General features: G+C 46.7%; 2 non-coding genes and 2 pseudogenes across 3 annotated transcripts; 1 reads left to right on the top strand and 3 right to left on the bottom strand.

The window, feature by feature from the left end:
- Nucleotides 1-978: 978 nt before the first annotated feature.
- On the bottom strand, nucleotides 979-18,492 carry LOC134482951 (small ribosomal subunit protein eS10-like; annotated as a pseudogene). Its single transcript, XR_010059718.1, has 2 exons — nucleotides 2,902-18,492; nucleotides 979-2,184 (listed from the first exon to the last, which is right to left on the bottom strand). The product of XR_010059718.1 is annotated as a small ribosomal subunit protein eS10-like (transcript).
- LOC120098375 (small nucleolar RNA SNORA48) lies at nucleotides 7,205-7,335 on the bottom strand (annotated as a pseudogene).
- Mir3591 (microRNA 3591) lies at nucleotides 13,913-14,021 on the top strand. The gene has a single exon (NR_037391.1). It is a non-coding gene; the product is annotated as a microRNA 3591 (primary transcript).
- Nucleotides 13,924-14,008, bottom strand: Mir122 (microRNA 122). Its single transcript, NR_031864.1, has one exon. It is a non-coding gene; the product is annotated as a microRNA 122 (primary transcript).
- Nucleotides 18,493-20,703: the final 2,211 nt, after the last annotated feature.

The raw sequence follows: 20,703 nt of genomic DNA, 5'->3' as shown, positions 1-20,703 counted from the left end.
TCTTCGTCTTCATCAGATGCTACCATGGTGACTTGCAGTAAGCTGCCTTCAGGATCTCCTTTGGTGCTTGTCTTCTTTATAGAGCTCAGCCAGGCATAGCAAAGTCACCACAACTATTAGGAGGCAATGCAAACAAACGAAGTCTCCATTCTGGAAGCTGGGAATTCTGCTTCTCCAGGTTGGTGGAGCTGTCTGTCTCTGAAGGTACAAAGGAAATGTCTGCTTCAGACATCTTTCTTGCTTCCAGAAGACCCTTGGCTAATGGCAGCACGGTCCCCAGTGCTCATGACTGTTCTCCCTCTGTTTCCGAACTGCACCTTGGCACATACAGACACCAAACATATTGGGTTAAGGCCCACCCCCAATGACCTCATTTTTAACCTGGTAAAAGACTCTTTGAGTAATACCACGTTTTGGGGTTCTAGGGTTAGGATTCTAAACCCAGGCATTCCACATACAAAGGTGACGTCAGTCTTGCACATCTGTATCACTTCTGGGCACTTCATTCAGGTCAGATGCCCAGGTCTAAGAAAAGAAAGATGGCGTCCCAAGCCCCACCCCCACTCCAGTGCCACCTCGTTGCTAACTAGCCTGGTGGTTGGAATCTTGCTCACAGGAGTGATCCCTGGTTCCCATAGAAATGGTCCCTGGTTCCCATAGAAATGGTCCCTGGTTCCCATAGAAATGGTCCCTGGTTTCCATAGAAATGGTACCTGGTTCTCATAGGAATGGCCCCTGGTTCAGCTGGAACTCACTTACACCTTTAGCTCTGAGCATTTTCAAAGTGAGATCATCATTCGGTACCGAGAGTCCTTTTTTAGGGGTGTTAGGGAAATTTTTCCTCAAAAGCTGAGATCGTATGGCTTGCCATCTGTGGCACAGCTGCCCCCAAATCCCAGGGGCCAGAGTGATGACCACACTGTCCTGTCACCTTTCAGTCTAGTCACCCCAGACCCCGCCCTTCACCCCCCAGTGTGACTTCAGCATCCTGGTGGAAAAACAAAACGAAATGAAACTGTTCTCAGACCCTAACTGCCAATACAATTGTACCAGTATCCTGTAGCTGATCCGGAGGAAACCAGTGACAAGATGTACTTGTCCTCCCTCAGACAGAAGGCAAACTCACTGTGCGGGCCACAGGGTTTCTTTCATTGTCTCCTGTGACACTGGTCTTGTTCTCTGAACACTTCTGTCTTGGGTCCTCTGCATCTTCTGTCCTTTTGGTCTGGACATGTCTTCTCAGGTTTTGGTCACAGGCCACCACTTCTCTGGTCACTCTATTTAAAACCCAAGCCCCCTCCCTGTCCAACAGTGCCTTAGGTAAAATTCCTTTATCAACATGAGACAGCCTATTGATTTTATTTATTTTTTAATTGCCTCTTTCCTCCAAGGTTTCCATGATCCTGGTTTACCAAAATGTACCCTAATCCCAGGAGCCACCTCAAGTGGAGGACCCTTTTGTAGACGCTGACTCTTTGCATGAATATCCCTGTCTCTTATATGCTGGAGCTCTCTGGTGGGGTGAAGCAGCCTCCTTTCCCAGGTCCCTCGGAAAGAATGAAAGCCCCCAGCTCTCCTTCATTCTGCACATGGGATCATTAGAGTCAAATCTTTTTTTTTCCTTTAAAGTTTATTCAACACAACATAATCTCCAACCTCACTGAGGTGGCTGACCACGTCCACGGACCGAAACCCCCTCTAAACTGGAATTCCGTTGCTGAGCCACCGCCAGCCTCAGCTTTCTTGTCAGCTCCAGGGGCACAGCGCTCCTTCTGTAGGTGTCTCTGTCTGCCTCCCCTCTTGTGAATCTCGCAGGCCGCTCACCCTCTGGACCTTTGGGCCGAGGCCTGCCCGTCTCTGGATGGCTGCGGCGCAAGGTGGCGGGCACGATCTCCGGAGGTAGGTGCAGGTAATCTCGGAGGTACTGGATGCCCTCATTCGTGAGGTACCAGTAGAAATGTCTCCAAGCAAACTGCTCCTTCACTTAGCCTCGAGACTCGAGAGACTGCGTGGCCTTCGTGACGTGAAGGTTGGGCACGTTCTTGTCTGCCAGCTCGGGGTGTTTGGGCATGTGGACGTCTTTTTTGGCAACCATCACCCCTTCCTTAAAAAGGAGTTCATAGATGGCGATCCGGTTCTTCTTGGGCATCAACATGGCGACGGCTGCAGGGTCCGAGGCGGAGGCTGGAAAGGAAGGGGCGTGTGCTCAAACCTTTTGTAAAACCCTAAGGTAGACACACAGAAAATGTCACAGTTCTGAGTGAGCTAGGGTTCCAGGCTCCATCTTTAACAGTTATAGCTGTGTGAATTTAAAGTTACTGAATCTTTCTGAATCCCATCTAATGAATGGATATAACCATAGCTGTCTCGCAGGGATTTGAAGAGCAATTCACACACATTAAAAGAAAATGACAGGATGGCGTTCCAAAAGTCCAAATCATCACCATAACCATTAGCTTTTTTTTTTTTTTGTTCTTTTTTTCGGAGCTGGGGACCGAACCCAGGGCCTTGCGCTTCCTAGGTAAGCGCTCTACCACTGAGCTAAATCCCCAGCCCCAACCATTAGCTTTTTTAAAACACTTTTTAGCTTGAGCAAGAACAGTAAGGCCACAACTATCTGGATCTCATTCATTCATCTTACCATTCGCTGGGAGAAAACAGTGTGCTAAAAAATTGCCCAAGTGACTTGAAACTACATTTTCACTGGTGTTAACATTCAAGAAGAGACGAAGTGTCGTATAATGGATTTCTATGGTCATTTTCTCAAGGTTCAGTCTTTAAGGTACACTGTTCCATTGCTCCCATGCTGCAGAACACTTTGCATTAGCCCCCTGCCTCCCCAAACCCAGGCTCTAGCCAAGCGATGTTTTCATTATTTTGCTTTATGTGCCCCAAACTCACCTGAAGCACCAAGAAAGTCCCACGGCATGAAAAATGTCCACGGAATGGTGGCAGGGCTGGGGGCATCACCGTCACTGCTGCTTTCAGGGAAGGGAAGCTTTGCTTAGTAACCCAATTTCCTGCCCCTCTTTGGTCTCCCATCTTTCTGAAAGAGGTGCATTTTGAGCAGAACGTCGAAGAAGGTAATGGACTAGCCAGGAAAACAAAGGCAGGCACCCTACCTGGGGACACTCTCAAAGCCAGCCTTAGGCAGCAAAAGTCAACACATTCTCAAGCAACAACAACCAATTTTACAGGGCGGTGTCCCAGAGAAAGGAGGAACAGAATTCTGAAGGGTTCAAGACTCGGCCTTGACTGTTGGTCAGGGAAATGGGCTCACTTCTAGAGGAACTGAAGGCTTAGCCCTGACCATGGTTGACCTAGAGAACCTTTGGAGGGTACAGAGTTTACTTAGACAGCAGGAAGGGAAAGGCATGGAAAAGAGGGCACCTAGCCACGTGAGGCTTCTTTACCATGTGACATACCTCTGGGCAAAACAAGACAGGGCAACGGGAAACCAGGAAGAGATACTGGGTCTAGAGAGGCATGTCCTAGGGAGTCAGAGTCTAGCACCATACAAAGAAGGCTTGTGTCCCCCAAAGTCCCTCAGTGGCCTCTGGGGTCATTAGGGTGGGCCCTAATCCAGCATGGTTGACGTTAAGATCCTAAGTCTTAAGGTGTTTTGTTAGGAAGTAGACTTGGGAAGATCATTGTGTCCAAAAGGTAGGGCCTTAAAGCATGGGATTACCTTCCTCACAAAAGAAACCCTGGAGAGACCCTATCTCTGACACGGTAGACAACTACACTGAAAAGGTCCTCTCTATGAACCAAAAGTGGGCCCTCTCCAGACCCCTCTCCAGACTCCGAACTCTCTGGTGCCTTGCCTGATCTTAGACCAGTCAGCAAGCCTGTGAAAAAAAATAAATGTCTATGATCAATAAAGCCACCTAGTTCATGTTGTGTTGTTACAGCAGCCAGAATGAACTAGAATGAGCCAGGTCAACTGGAGACAAAGGAGAAAAGTAAGAGTGTGGTCTTGTTTGCCCTATCGCTTGTTTGCCTTCTCTGCCTCATGCCCCTAGCTCTGTCTCTAGGCTTTTATTATAGGAGAACCATCAATGCTCCATTTTATCTAAATCCCTTGTTTTTTTTATGTACTTATGTTTAAAATGCTTTACTTTATAAGTAAAGTTCTCCAATCAGGTCAAAGCAGAGGGCCAAGCTTGGTCCTGGCTGTTCATCAAGATAACAAGTATACTTCACTATGTCCCCAGTGTGCCTCTGGTGAGTGATCTGGGGCATCGTCAGGGCATGGAGATTTCTAGAAGCTCTCCCTATGATTCTAATTTGCAGACATCTAAGGACACCCTCACTGTAGTATACTCTGAGGCAGAGCAGACTAATTGACTGATCCCTTCATTAAACACTAATGAGAGCCTCTGCGGACCCACTTACAGCCCTGAGGTTCCCAGCCTGGGTCTGTATCCAGGCTTGCCTAAAGCCATCTGCCTCTGGCTTTACCTTCTCTTCTTATCTCATGGGGCTGCTGGGCTAGCTGATTTTTATCTTCAACCAGCTCTCAGGCAGTGCTGGTGCAGCTAGGGGAAATAGATACGGTGCATGAGTTTTCTTTCCTTTCTTTCCTTTCTTTCCTTTCTTCCCTGACTTCTCTCCTGTGCCCTCTCCCTGCCCATCCCAAATCTGACACCCAAGGGTGGTTTTGTTTGCTTTGCCGCTCCCACTTTTGGAATCAAGCACAACACCAAGGGTTCTAGTTTGCCACAAGACCCCTTACAAAACACTTGCCCAAGCCCATTACCTTGGATATAATAGTAGACCGAGAAATATTGCTTTAAAAACACCCTCCTTGAGGGCCTCCAAGAAAGAAGTTTTCTTCTTGCAAACAAAATTCCACAGCACACGGTCAGTACCTTTAGGTGGTCATTTAGAAGGAATTCTTGGGGGACACGAAGCTGCCCCTTCTGTACCAAATAATACCAGGAGCATCATTCATTCTAATTTCTGGCAAACGGCCCAGTCTGAGATGCACCGAGTTCCTGCAAAGGAAACACTGGAAAATCCTCAGCAACTATTAGACGCCAGGCCGGGAGTCCAGTAGCTGGCACATCCAAGTAAGCAGGAAGGAACCCACTTTTGTATCCAGCTCAGTGCGAGGCCAAGCAGAAACGCAGGGCAAGATGAGCGATGGCAGAGACAGGCAGCCCTAAGAAACGGGAAGGTATTTCAGTAGCTCTTGCCTGGCCCCGCTGTGCCAGAAAAAGGAAACGCAGAGCTTTGTTGTGCAGGTAGAACAAGATTAGTTCTGTCTGCCGTATTTAATGGGTCAACAGGCACTCCATGGGACAATCTCCCGCATTCTTTTCCATCTCTCTCCCAGGCTTTTGAAAATGTACTTTATCAAAATTAGGACGATTCTGCTGCCAAGGGAGGCTCAAAGGCAATCTCTTCCTTAGCAAGCCTGACATCCCATCCAGCCACAGCGGCTATGACGAGCAGGGACCCACTCTGCCACTAGGGGCCAGCATCCTAAGTGCCACCCCAAGCTCAAATTTTCGTGGGCCAAAGCTCCTCAGCCCGGTTCAGAACGTTTTCTTTTTCTGCTTTAAAACAAGATAGGAAGAAAAGGCACCAGTGAGATCAAACTTTGAAGGCATTTTACCCAGCTCCATAGAGAAATTAAAATTCTTTTTGTTGTCATGCTGAGAAATCAAACTCAGGGTGTCAGATATGCTAAGCAAGCGCTTGGCCACTCAGCTACATACCTGGCTTGTGAAATCAAAAGTCTCTGTGTGCTACCATAGGGCAGGCAAGTATAGGGAACAGGTTTGCAGCATGGGATCCTGTTTATTTTAAGCTACATGCATAACTCTTCTCTTTCTTTCTTTCCCTCTTTCTTTCTTTCTTTCTTTCTTGCTTGCTTGCTTGCTTACTTCTTTCTTTCTTCATCTTTTCTTTTATTTACTTTTATTGGTTCTTTGTAAATTTCACATCATGCACCCAGTTCCTCTCATTTCCCCATCCCCTCATATCTACCCTTTGCCCTTGCAACCTCCTCCTACACACACACACACACACACACACACCACCACCACCACCACCACCACCACTGCCATTACTATAACTACCACCACCAACAACAACAACAAGCAAAACATAGAAAATATCTTGTTGTGGAAGCTGTAGTGTGTCAGTGTGTCACAGTATGTCCCTCTGTCCACACATCTTCCCTTCCAAATGTTCATTACAATGAGTCATTGGCCTGGTTCAACATCTCTGGCTTCTGAGACACCATCAGTATTGGATCCTCGTTGGGACTCCTCCCATGGAGTTACCCTGTTGCTGTCCTGTGTCATGGAGATCCTGCAGCTTTGGAAGAGCAACACAGCCCCTTTCACACATCCCAGCCATTCACAGATAACATAGATTTGGGGGTGAGCCAATTCAGAGCCCTGGATCTGGGTCTGGGTGGTAGCTGTGCTGGTAAGTCAGTTGGCTCTCCCTTATCCACACCACCAGGGCAAGCTCTCCAGCACTGCTCTGTCTAAGCTACCCAATACCACCACTGGCAGGAGGCTGGGCCAGCTCTCCCACTCTCCCACCCTCAGGGCTTTGCCTTTGCCATCAGGGCCAGCTCCAGGTAAGGTGCAGGGCCTGTTCTCCCAAGTGCTGCAGCCAGCGCAGGGAGGGGTAGGGTCAGCTCTCATGACCCCAGGGTCAATTTTCCCGACTATCAGATAGCAAGGGGCATGAGTGGGGAAAGGGGTAGCAGATAGCAAGGTGCAGGGCTTCTCTCCTAAGTGCTGCTGCTCTCCTAAGCGAGCTGGTGAGAGATAGGACAGCTCTCCAGAGAACTGTATACAGTGAGGGGCCCTTGGATGTCCACATGGTCCCATACAGCTTCAACAACCAGGGACAGCCCCATGTTGTATAATCATAATATGGGCCATAGACATGGAGACCATAGCCGTGAGTCTCTCTCCATAATGTTCAAGCTGCTTCACCTCCCTTTCTCTCCCATCTGACTATCACACACTGTGGTGGCCCCAGATGCAGGCTGGTCATGCAGCTGACAGTCCCCTGGGTGACATCCTCCATCCATGCTGTGTGGTGGCAAGCGGGTGTCAATGGCCCGCCTGCTGCCGTGTGCTGGAGGGCGGATCTGTGGGTGACATGGTGGTCTGCCGTTCTCTGTCTTCCTCCTCCTGTACTGTGCTGTGCCACCTGGATTTATCTGATTTTTTTTTTATGAGTCTCAGGCATAACACAGCTGTGGCCACCAAGCCAGGCACCAAACTAGGATGCCATCTGCTCTGCCCCTGACTGACAGAAGAACAACACCATTAACAAGGTATTGCTTTGTCCATTGCTGGGAGAGGTTGGGGGTCTAGGGCTGGAGGAGGTGTGGGGCGATGGAATGAAAGGGTGGAGGGAATAGCCCTTTTCTAATACTGGGCTTGACCCTGAGACTCATACCTCTTTCTCATACTACTACTACTACTACTACTACTACTACTACTACTACTACTAGTACTACTACTACTACTACTAGTACTACTACTACTACTACTACTCCACCACACACACTACACACACACAAACACACACACACACACACACACACACACCCCAGTCCTAAGTCATTTGCATAATAGAACCAAATTCCTTTTTTAAATTAAATAAACTCTTTTCTGTGGGAGTACAGCTGCATTTTAAGAGAGAAATTTCCTACCCCCTCCTATGCTCCCCATAAATTCCAGAGTTATACTTCAGTGGTTTTCTTGGAGGAATCCTAGGGAATGCTTTAGAAACCTGAAGGTAATTTAACTTCTACCAAAGTGAAAACTGAGGTTTCCCTGGCTATGGTCCCTGAATGACTTGGAGAGCAACAGAAGGGCTGGACGCCCTACTCTTGTCTTACCTACCCCCATACGTCTCATGTAATCCAAGATGGCCTTGAACCCCTTATGAAGTCAAAGATGACCTTGAGTTTGAAATCCTCCCATCTCTACGCCCAAACACTGGGCTTGCAGGCATATGCACAGTGCTGGGAGTCGGTCGGGCTTTGGGCACCATGGACAAGCACTAGCAACAGCTGCATCCCAACTCTTACTCTTGCCTTAGTCTCACTTGCTACAGATGCTATCCCCCTCCTTAAGTCCAGGGGCGTCACACTCACTTCCACACTCACTTCCAAGGTCCTACTGCCCTGTCTGTGACCTCACTAGAGGACCACAAGCAGACCCTAAAAGATCGTCTCCTCTTCAGATGATCAGTGGCCAGCAATTGCAGTGCTGTCAGGTAGCAAGTAGGATCACGTAGTTGAGTGACAGTCGAGTCAATGAGTAAGGGGGGTCAATATCAGATTTTGCCTGCTCATCGGTACGCCCTCTGTAGCATCCCAAGGACGCATTAAATTTATGCCACAATAAGCTTCCTTCAGAGTGCACATAGCAGTTCTGCTTTCTCTGTTAAATTGAGTCACCAGCGGCCAGCTCTGTGAGCTCCTGTGTCTGGCTCCTTTCCTTTTTAAGCACAAAGCAGAGAAGGAAATTCAATACCGAAGAGAAGAAAGCAGATGTCCCCACCTGTCTACTGGTGGTGTCTACTGTGGGTTTGCTCTAATGGCCGTCTGCAGGGCAGGTAGTGAGGTGTTCATCTAGGGACTTAGCTGTAGGCTTTTGGTGGCTGGAAAGAGGCAGTCAGGAAGGAGAGAAACCTAGTGACCTGATTCCGTAAGTGCCTCGTCAACCCAGGCAGCTCACATCCTGCCAAGCTCTTCTGGGAAATTAAAATTCTTCTCGTGTCACTGAAAAACATACAGCCTCGTCTTCCAACCCCTGAGCAGATCCTCAGCAGTTCATTAAGCTGGCAAATCGCAGAGTAAAAGCAGCAGGGTCAGATGATGTGACATCAGAGCCCCGAACAATGGCCTGTTAGCTTCTGAATCTTTAAAGTGAACAAGGAGGAAGCTCTCCCAACACCAACAAAGTCAGATCATGACATCAAAGACTTGAGATCTCTTTCTCTGGGGAGAAATAAAGGATCTAATTCACAGCCCTTGGCTCCCTGTCTGTGCCTCTGGGTTGGCACCAACCACAGTGAGGAATGGATGTGTTTAGGCGTCCATCCAATTACTAAATGGGAAAGGCTGGAGAAAGGACTCAGTCTTGTTCTTTATAGCCCCAGAGTCCAGTACAATACCTACTGCATAGTAACTACAGAAACCATGCTGATGAAGCTAAGGAGCGGGCATGTTTTTAAAGCTGCTATAAATGCTAGAATCCTCGGTTTCAAGTTCCCCATCAGAACAAAGAGTGAACTGGTTTCTAATTCTAGCCTTCCTTTATCTCCTCTGAGAAGGATGCAAATGTAAGTTTTACATGTTTTTAAAAGGTCCAGAGGAGCGTCTGCAGGAGCCACTGTCGAATGGTGGCTCCCTTGGAGCCAGATGAAAGCAGGACAGACGCTGAGTGGTGATTGACATGTCTACTGAACACACAGTGCAAAGAAGGAAAGACGGACTAAAGAAAGACCTCGCTAGTGCGACCCGCAAAGATTCAAGTAGCCTGTTTGCTGAGAAGAAAGCTGGTTGGTGTGGCTGTTTGAATCCTCCGTTGTCTCCCCAGGTTGAGAGTGATTTTAAGTAACACATGTCTAAGTGGACCCTTTCATCTTGCAAACAGCACTTGGAGTCAGCCAGTATGCATCCCTAGGAATGGTTGCCTGGAAACTGCTGGTCATAGCTTTCTTGGGATAGGGGAGGAGGTGAAAGTGGATCCTGGGGAAGTATGCTATCACCAGAGATCTGAGGCAGCAGGACTGTATAAACAGTGTCTTTAAAGTGGGAGGTGTCAGGGCTGGGGAGATGGCTCAGTCAGTCTAGAACTTGCTTCACAAGCATGAGGACCTGAGTTTGACCCCCCAGGACACACATTTAGAACAGTGAACACAGTACAATCCCATGTTGGATTATGGAACTTGCTGGCCATCCAGGCTAGCTAAATTCTAGGTTTGAGGTTCAGTGAGAGACCCTGTATCATAAAAACAAGGTGGAAAGCAACCAGGGAACATGCACACATGCACACACATGGGCACACACACAGAGACACAAAGTAGACACATGAATGTTTCTGCCTTCTGTATGTGCCCCTTGGAAACCTACGGAAAGAACAGGTCTTTTATTTTGAATGAGGAATGATGTAGGCAGTAATCATAATACGCCATTTAATGAGCCACAGTAGTAGAAGAGAACACAGAAAGCCCTTCTTTATGTTCCTGGGTTAATTCCAGCTAATTAGGGCCTCAGCATGATGGAACAGAACAGACATCGCCCTCAAATCTGAGAATAATTTGGAGCCAGAAGACTCTGCATCTTACTTCAGTGAGGAGGTCTCTAAGATGGCTGCTCCAGGTCTGGGCACTTTAACTACCTCATAAATGTTCCTTTTCTTTCGTTTTCTTCAACAAGAGTGTTCTGGAATATTTGACTTCCTCTGTACTGTGAACCTTCATGGGGATTGTTGCACACCCATCCTCTGTCGGGCTTTCCCTTCAGTGTTTACCAGAGACAGACCCGAGGAGAGCTGAGGATGCTAATTAACTCAGTTTCAACAAGGACTCAGCCACGAAACCCAGGCTTTTGTGGAGGAACCATATTGAGGACGGCTAAAGAGCAGGACTCTCGATTTATAAGATCCATAATGTATTGTGGTTGAATGGGCAGATGACACCAGAAGCACCATTCTCAGCCTGCCATCTATGGGAGGGGACCAAACCTGGGCCACCTTTGCCCTGTGTTGCAAAGGTCCAATAAAACCATGTGCCTGGGGAGTGATTCCTATGATGGCAAAGGTCACTACTTGCTCGGGTCATGCTATCTCCATAAAAAGACACACAAGAAAGATTGCCAAGATATTCATTCTTTTGGGGGAGGGGTGTTTGATCTCCTCTTGACAGTTGACTTGCCAGGAAAAAAAGAAACTGTTGGGGGAAACACATTGAGAAGGTAGAAATCTACTTCGTGAGTTGTTTTTTTTTTTTTTCCTTTATACAAAGCTACTCATGGTCTTAAAGCCTTTGCAGTGCATCCTGGATGTGTGGGATGTACTTCCGGGGTGCTCTCTAACGAGGAACTTAGAATCCATTGGCAGTTTTCTCACTAGGCTCCTTATTAAGTGTGACTGGGGCCATGAGGACTGTACACTAATAGACTGCACACAGGGATTGCTCATTCCTAGAAATATCGTCAGACATTTTTTTATTTAAAAGTACCCCCCCCCCCAGGGGCTGGGGATTTAGCTCAGTGGTAGAGCGCTTACCTAGGCAGCGCAAGGCCCTGGGTTCGGTCCCCAGCTCCGAAAAAAAAGAACCAAAAAAAAAAGTACCCCCCAAGGCCTAGGGCTGTGCAGGGCACAGGGAAGCTACTCTGTATGTATTTGATAAGTGCTGGCTGACGGATGAATGCATTTGTTTCTGACGGTTGATCTGACCCTGTCAACTTGACTAAGCATATACTAGTTCATTCAGGCAAGTCACAGATTTTGTTTTTACTAAAGATGCCTCTCAGAGAATATATTTGAAACCAGACCACCCATCCGTACCACTATCCCAGAACCTGAAAAGCTTCAAATAACTGATTTGCTATGGCAACTTACACACAGTTCACATGTGGGTTTCTGGTGCTAATTTGTGAAACGTAAGACAGATCTAGCATCCAAATCCAGTAATCAACCTGATAATTGGTTAAAACAGTACAGAGCAGACGTGTCCTAGAATGTCTGAAAGGTCAATTAAGTCACATACAGGTTTCTTTTTTAATAATAGAAAGAAGAGGACCTCCATGTCTTCATTTATTGCCCATTAGTCTGTGGTTTTCAGAGAGTAGACTTAACCCCATATGTTTGTTTCGTTGTAAACTCGACACAAGCTATAGTCATCTGAGAAGAAAGAACCTCAACTGAGAAAAACACCTTGATCAGAGTGGCCTGCAGGCAAGCCTGTGGGTCGTTTTCTTAATTGATGATTGATGTGAAGGGCCCAGAGAGCACTGAGTAGGGCATCAGCCCTGGGCAGGTGGTCCTGGAGTGTATCAGAAAGCAAGCTGGAGCAAGCCAGGAGGGGCAAGCCAGGAGCAGCACTGTTCCATGGACGTTGTCCCAGTTCTGGCTTCAGAGGCCTGCCCTGCTTGAGTTCCTACACCGTTTCCCTCGACAATGGTCTGCAGTCAGCACACATAAACCAAATAGATCCTTTCCTCCCTATGTTGCTTTTGGTCACGGTGTTTATCACAGCAACAGAAATCTAACAAAGACACCTAGTTTTAGCTTTTTTTTTTTTTTTTTTTTTTTTTGTGCCTACATTTTCCTAACATCAACTCAATGGAATGAATGGAATGGTGACTAGCCTTGTTGCTGAGTACTCTGGGAGACTATTTTATTTTTTATTTTAATGACTTAGGGAAGATAGGGAAATTTACCACCATTATGATTTAATTTTGTGTGTATGTGTGTATGTATATATGTAGATGCACATATATTTTTATCCATGGTTCCTGGCTCATAATTCCAACCTACCTTGTCTGATAACCATTTCTTCTCATTTCAGGGGGTCCCTCCCTTAAGACCACAAAGAAACATCTGAGTAGACAACATTGTTTACATGCTGCCTAACCATTAGACCTTGCCTGTCCCTTTCGCCCCACTACATTACTGTAAGAAGCACAGCTTAGAGGAAGCATTGGAGAAACGGGGTCAATCCTGCAGGCCTCCCCCAGGAAAAAAACAGAACATTCATTTCATTCAGAAGGAAATGAAAAATGTCTGGTCACCTGGAAGGCCAGACTGAAAATGGTCAAACAGCCTAGTGATCCTTTGCGATTCTACTAGGAGTCCCCCAATATCCTGAGCATTGTTTAGGCCCAGATGCTGAGCTTTGCCCCTCAGTGCCTAGACCTTTGTGTCCTCCACCCAGAGTCTATTCTTACACTTATTGCCAAGCCTTCCTCTTTAGGCTGGAGATCTGAGCTCTTTTTATCAGCCAATAGAACGCATTGTAAAGGTCACAGGTGCTTTGTTACTTTGCTAGGGGGATTCTATGTAGCTCTTCGTAAAGCTTTGTGGTGATTAACTGTCCTATGGTTTCCTTTCCCCCAAAGTTTTGCTATGCTTAAATATATAAGAACATTAAACCACAAGGACAGACTCTGGACATTTTTGACCCAGTATCTGCAAAGATGGTGCTGACTCAAGGTTCATTATTCACTTTGTACATCATCTCCTCGCTGGAGATGAGGCTTGTGGGGTCCCAACACATTCTTCCTGTCTACCGAATCAAGCCTATGCAAAGGAAGACCTGTAAAAATCTATGAAGGACAGTTTCGTAGAGCTTCTAGGTAGCCAAACACATGCACTTCTTGGAGCACATATCCCCTCTCTGCCTTTAAATTATCCTTTGGAATAAGCTGACCAACAGGTTTTCTCAAAACAGCGAATTGGACCCGAGTACGCAGTTGTGGAAACCTCCGTATACCTGGTGAGTCAGAAGCACACGGCAAGCAACTTAGGACATTCGAGAGCCGTCTGAAGCGGGGTCTTGAGACTGTGCCATCCATCTGCTGGATCCAGGGCTACCTGCACATAAGCAGTGTCAACAGCGAATAGAAATAAAGAATTGCCTAGCTAGCGTCCAGAGCAAAATTGACCGTGGGCCTATTGCTGGGGAAAAAAATCGGGTGTCAGAAGTCATCAATGCTGGGAGGGTCCCACAGGAAAGGCTGGGTTTCCTGGTCTTTTCCTCTATAGCACCATTCATTTCACAACAGCATATGAGGGGTAGGCAGATGTACAGTTCTGAGCACGAGAGGACCAGGTTTTATTCATAAATTACCTATGACGGAGAGTACATAAGACAAAACTTCTTGCTCTGAGAGGGCAGACGTCAAGTCGCGCACGGAGTAGACGGATAGCCTAGCAGTAGCTGTTTAGTGTGATGATGGCGTTTGATGTTTTGGACACAAACACCATTGTCACACTCCAGAGCTCTGCTAAGGAGAGTCTGTAGGCACAAGGGTGCTAACCTCCCCTTCACCCTCCTTCTTTGTCACAGACTCCTCCGTGGCTCCAAATGCTGAAATAGGAGCTAGGAAAGAGGCCCCGGATCTTGCATAACAAGGAGGGTTCACAAAGGCCTTTTACCTTGAGGAACAAACTCTTACGGACATGAATGGAAAGTTGCTTACATCTGTTTCCTAAAAGGCTTGAATTCTGGGAGGAGACATACACTTGGCACAAACCACATCATACTCAGAAATAATTCCACTGGGTAATAAATAGATCCCAACATCTCTCATCTCGTCATGGTTTCCAATCCATCGCCAACAAATGTGATCACTTCTTTGGCTCAAGAAAATTATGATTTTTCTACTTTTTTCTTTTCTCTGAGACAGTGGTCTCTTAGCGCGTAGCCCTGGCTGGCCTTGAACTCACTATATTGACCCAACTGGCCTCAAACTCACAGAGATCCACCTACGCCTGCCTCTTGGGTACATACACCCCCCACTCCCAGCTTGTGATTAGTATTTATGTGCGCTAGGCTGTAACCTCCTCTCCGTGGAACCTTTGGACACAGAGACACCCTACCATGCTCAAACTTCAAATCATATCCACCACAGCCATTCTTTAGTAGAACGGCAGGCAGCAGATGAGGGCTCCAACTAAGAAAGAATGAGATGAAAACAGTGTCTTTTCTAGCAGGAAGGTTCACCTGTAGTGGAAACACGGCAGTGTGAACAAACACCTTCTGGGTTTACTTGTTCCCAGTTTCAACGGTTCTTCGAACCTCTGCTCACAGTGGAGAATGAGAGGAACGAGAACAGTTTTACCTAATCCTTTATTTTCCCCAAATGCTGGCAAAAGGGAAGATTGGGTGCCAGTTTCCTGCCTTACCCCCATCCCCAGAATAGCTGAGTTGTTAACATTTGGCTAAAGATTTGCTTTAGCTGTAAAACTGGCTGTCTCTAACAAGTGTAAACGAATCCTCCAGCATTTCTCTCCTGCATTCCCGTACAGACCGTGAAATCACCCCTTCAAGACAGACGCTGCAGGAACAGCACTCTGTGACCTCCCATCCCTCCTACCTTGACTCCTCCTCTCCCCTTTCCTTTTCTATGGTGCTGATAGGATCATTGTCTACTAAGAATGAAGAATAATAAAATAAAAACTGTGGCCCTGGCAGACTGCAGGAAAAGAGTGTCACTCAGCTGAGTATTAGACAATCATTCATCAATGAAACCAGGAAGCGCCTGTTGACTCCCAGTCCCACCCTTTGCGCTGACCTTGCAGTGATGGGGGAATGCATGCGTGCGTGCGTGCTTACGTGCGTATGTTTGAGAGATGGCTTGTCTTTCCCCACCGCTCCTTCCAAGAGGCAGGCTATGCTCATTCCTCTTTGCCTGAAGGACCTAGAACAGAAATCCCACCTCTTTTTTACCCCCAGGGATTCCCTGACCATCTCAGTGGGGCTTTAGAATTCCCTTCCCACATGCTGTAAGGTCAACCAGGAGATGTGAGGCATTCATTAGTGCTGTAGGGGCTGAGGACCTCTCAGTGCTTGATCTGCAAAAGACAGAAAGGAGAAGGAAGAGAAGGGAACCAATACATCACACTCAAACTTCCTCTAACCTCTCCCCTCTGTGGCTGGTCATGAATCTGGCATACATCTCAAAGGAAAAGTAAAATAACTAAATAACTCACTAAGTAACTAATTAAGTAAAGACAAGCTAATTCACAGAAACATTATTTAAAATAAAGAATTGCACGTGGCTTTAAATGCCCAGCATTAGGAAAATGCCCATCTGCTCACCTGGTCCACGGTCCTCGCTTTGCAGTCGCCGACATTGCAGAAAGCTAGTTGTTGTTAACTTGGAAACAAATTAAGATTTCATTTCGAACAAAGGAGTGGTTTTCAAAACAGTGCATAGGACTCGGACCCTTTTCTGTGAGAATTGTACAGCACTCGTGGTGCAATAGCTCTCTCTCCACCAGGTAGAAAGAGAATTGCTGTTTGATTTCTACCTTTGTGTCTCTGAATTTCTTAATTTTCACAATTTTTTTCCACAGTGCTTTTGAAATGAGAAAAAATAATGAGAATTTAAAAACTTCAAAGTCCCCCTTTCCCCTTCCGGGTGACCTAATTTAATAAACCCTTCTTGCCAACATTTTCCTTAAATTTGGAAGCTAAGACCAATCTGACTCGAACACATGTATTTGCCACTGTGAAACTGTTTTGCTGACAGAGAGAGACTTCAGGTCAACTTTTTTTTTTTTTTTATCTAGCAAATTATTTCTGAAATATCTTTTTATGTAGCATAACAACTTTATGATATTACACCAAGAAATAAATTCTTATTTATTAGGGCCCTGTGAACAATTTTTAGACACTGCTGAAACGTTTGTTCGTTTGTTTTTTTTTCTTCTTCTATGCTCTCCTTGACCAAGTGATCACATTCTGTCGACCCCTCTGCAGGCACTATGAGAGCCAGCATATTCTCCTGTTCTTCCAAATGTTGTTTTCTAATTAATGTATCCCTAAGAAGGAAAGCCAAAGTAGCTCACTCTCGGGGGTGACTCACACGGTCTGTTTTCGTTCTTCAGACTTTAAAGGGCTTTAGAATTTTCAGACTGAAGACTGGGAACTTCACTAGTACTCATACCAAATAGGAAGTGCATTAGTTGGTTGGGAAATGGTAACAAATGGTACTTTCTATGAACACCCCCTCCCTCAAAGGCCAGCAGGGTTTCCACAGCTCAGAAAGGCCTTCCAGGATGGGGATCATGCCTGCACCCAGGCCCACAAACCTCCTGCTATTTAGCAGACCGAAATATTTCCTTATTTCCTGAGACCACCCTAAGGGAGGCTGAGGAGGTAGGGTTCCTTAGTGTCTGCCTATTAACACTAAATGTCTGTGTCCTTCCCCGCCTTCCCCAAGAGGATGGGATTTCTAGACATTTCTAGGGACTGTGGACAATTCCAAATGGAGTTTTCCCATTGACCCGCCCCCCATGGGCATGAAAACAAGTCAAACTCGGTTTGCTCCTTGTTAATGACAGGCCTCTCTGTTTGTAAGTGGGAATGAGTGGTCTCTAAGGGGGAGGCCTTGGCAAACCCTAACCGGCCTCAGATGCCTCAGCGTGCGCCACGGCGCCCAGGAAGATACAGTGGATTTACAGGTACCAGGAGATCATGACTCTGTATTCTCAGCTTGTTCAAAGGAGTGAAGAACACCCTGCAGACAGCTTCAGAGGACCAAGAAGGAGTGCTTTGGGAACTACGTGGAGTCATTTTGCTGCCAAAAAAAATTAATTAAATAAATAAATAACCCATCCATAACACAAAAGGATTTCTTAAAAAGCAAAAAGTAGAGATGCTTTTTTTTTTTTTAATCACAAACCCACAGTTACTGTCATGTGAAGTCCTTGTGTTAAATGCATCCGTTTGACTGTTTTAGGCGAGTACAGTCTAGACAAAGAAAGTCAGTTCGTATTTCCCAAGTCTTGTCATCTTTGAAAGCACACGGAACTCTTAAAATAGAATGTTCTTGTTACCACCAGGGAACAAAGTTGCTTTTCTTTTCAAGGAAACCCATTTAGAAGGGGGAAATCTGGAAAGTTCCCTTATCTGTACATCAATCAAATCAGCATTTAATCACCAACCAGAGGTAGAGAGAGAATCCTCAGCCAGGTTCTCAGCATTAAAAGCTTGATGGACTCTTAATCAAGAGCTGCCAAGGCCTGGGAACCCTAGGGACCAGTTTCATCTCTGTGCAGGTGGCCAGCATCACTGAGGGGACAGTGCAAGTTGGACACACACACACACACACACACACACACACACACACACACACAGGAGGAGCAATTGGGATGCAGGCATCTTTGAAGTATAAGAATAAGGCATGGTGAAGCCTACGCAAAGAGAAGGAGTCCCAATCAAACAAGCCTCCATTTTAAATAAACAGTTAGGCCTAGTATTATTGATAACCAGGTCATTTTAAAATGGGAAATGGCTTACCATGGCCACTCCAAGGATAGAAATACAAGCCTGCCTCTGAGTTTTCTATGTCTCTCTACCCTTCCCCTCTCTGTCTAGGGAGTATAAAGAGGCTTCCAGAAAGTGTCCAGTTTTGCTCAGGCTTTCTGAACAGAGTGAATAATCATGGCAGACAAGTTCGAATATTGAACATCTTATACCCAATGTTGTTCAGGAGCTGAGTGGAGGCTTTTAAAGACCCGAGTCAGCAGCTCACTCTCACTACCCCGAGTGGCCATGAAGAACAGCCTCACTCCCACAGTAGGCTAGCAGCCCTGGAAGAAGGCACTTACCTCCACCAGCTTTTGTCTTCTCTCAGCCCAGGACCCCTCATCTGGCTAGCAGGATGCGGCCCTCTGTGTCCTCTTAGTTCTACTGAGAGTTCAAGGGCAGCCGCGCATGAGAGCCCCAAGCGTCTGTGGCTTTTAGGCCTTTGTGCTCTCTCCCTTTATGGGATCCAGGGTTTAAAAGTAAACAATTCTTTCTCTTTCTGATAAGTCACATTAAATTATTGATCGTGGGGGAAAGAGAGGGCATGACCTCAGTCCACTAAGTCAGAGTCACCTTTGGTCAACACTAAGCAAAACCGAAGGTTCAGCTTCTCCACGGCCCCTCTGCTACGTGGTCTACACCGTCTGCAGGTGGACATGGAGGCCAAGGTCTGGTGTGGGCAGCTGAAGCCACTGAACGTTTTCTCTCAGGACCCTGATCTAAACTCATTCCAGCATTTTCCTCACAAGAAGACGCCCCATGTCACCACTTCACACTTCTAGAACTGGAGAAGTCACCTGGTCCTGTGAACCAGTGAAATCACACATCCCAGCCCATCCAATTCAGGACTCCTGGCTGATATTAGGGAGCCAATCTCATGCTCTTGGTCATTTGTGATGAGCTGGGATCTATCTATTCACTCGTTCACCCGTGGTGGCCATGTATGAATCACTTCCCTGAGCTCTGGGAAGCCAAGGGGAGGGGAGTCGAGTAGAGCTGATCATCTGGGAGTCAGGACAAACACACCAGCAGGGACAAACGCATTGTGTTGTCTCAAGGTGGTCTTACTTTCTCTCTGGGCTATTTTGACAAGCTGCTTCCTTAAGCATTAAATACAAAACAAGAAACCATTTGTATACTCTCCCTGGCAATCTGATGTCAAGTCAGGACTTTCATGAGAAAGATGGTGACTGGCAGCCTCGAGTTGAGGGTCTTGTCACATTGCCTCACATTTTTCTTCTCTTAGGTAAAAGCCAAAGGCTGACAGTGTTGCAGTTAACTGGTCTCTAGGAAACAAAGAACTGTGGCAGTCCACAGGTTCCACTGCTGTCCCTTGCTTCCCTTGGGAGACTCAGTTCTTTCCCCCCAGTGTCCTTTGACTACCTGAGGTAATCCTGCATCCTTGCCTTTCGGAAAAACCAGGTCTTTGTGTGTCTTCAGGAGGACTGGCAGCCATATTCATAAGGTAAAAGCCCAAAGTCCACCCTGAGGGAAAACTACCTTAAAGGCCTCTGGAAACCACTAAGGCCCAGCTTCCCGCAGCAGATATGGCATCTGTGATGATTAGTTAATTTCTAAAGGCCATATTGAAGGAGTAGCCTCATGGGCCGCCCCCACCCTGGTGGCTTTTCTGCCTGTGGTGGCTTTTGCTTTGTATTTGCCTTGCTTCCCTGCTCACAGAAACCATATTTCTTTATCTAAGTACTGTGGGTTTTTATCTTTTAAAGGGAAATGGACTCCTCAGAGTTCAGCATGAGGGCATTCTTTCCAAGGGTGGGACATCCTCCCTCCACCTGGTCACTTCCAGCAGCTTCTCTCTGTCCGTGTCCTTTCAGTCCAAAAGCTGGGGTGAGGGGTAGGACATGTAACACAGTGATAAAGTGCTTGCCTAGTGTGGGCAAAGTGCTCCACCTCAGCGAAAAGACACTAAGTAAATATCAACGACAAAACCATTCTGTCTATAAAAGCACGGTGAAGCAGATGCAGCTTTCGGATGATTTTCTTTAAGCCCTGGAGATACGATGTGTTTTTTCCCAAATTTCCTTGAGCAACCTTTAAACGTGACTTTTGTTAATGTGAGCCAGTCCTCAGGGCTTGCAGGCTTCGGATGGGCGCCAGCTGGACTCATCCAAGTCCAGTGTCTGAGGCGTGTAGCGTCTTCAGCAGCAGGACCTCACTCTCAGGCTCTGGAGGCCAGCGAGGGCAACAGTAATGACCTGACCAATGGCTGGAAGGGATCTTACTCACGCCTGGTACCGGAGGAGTTTTATAAGCAAGTCGATGGCTCTTGGTGGCGGCGATCGAGTGGGGCTGTAGGGAGGCATTATCCCTCAGTGGTATAGCTTTATTTAAACATGTATATGCATAAAATACAATCATTTATATTTTATATATACTTTAGGTGAGCATAAAATGTCTCTTTATAGCTTCTTCAAACATTCTTAGTGTTATTTCCTCCTTTCTCCTCCCTTTCATCCATATCGCCCTCCCAACCCCATCTAAGTTAACCTCCCCTTTCCCATTTCTCCCTTCATAGCACCTGTGTCCTCCCCCCCCCACATACCCCCACTCCCCAGCTCCTTCTCTTCCCTCTACCATGGACCTTTTTCCTTTCCTGGTTTCTGTCATCATTCCAGGTCACATACTCACATCTAAAATATTGGAGCTAAG

This window comes from Rattus norvegicus, chromosome 18 (assembly GCF_036323735.1).
Source record: "Rattus norvegicus strain BN/NHsdMcwi chromosome 18, GRCr8, whole genome shotgun sequence".
Taxonomy (NCBI): domain Eukaryota; kingdom Metazoa; phylum Chordata; class Mammalia; order Rodentia; family Muridae; genus Rattus; species Rattus norvegicus.
This window is presented reverse-complemented; position numbering and strand designations above follow the sequence as displayed.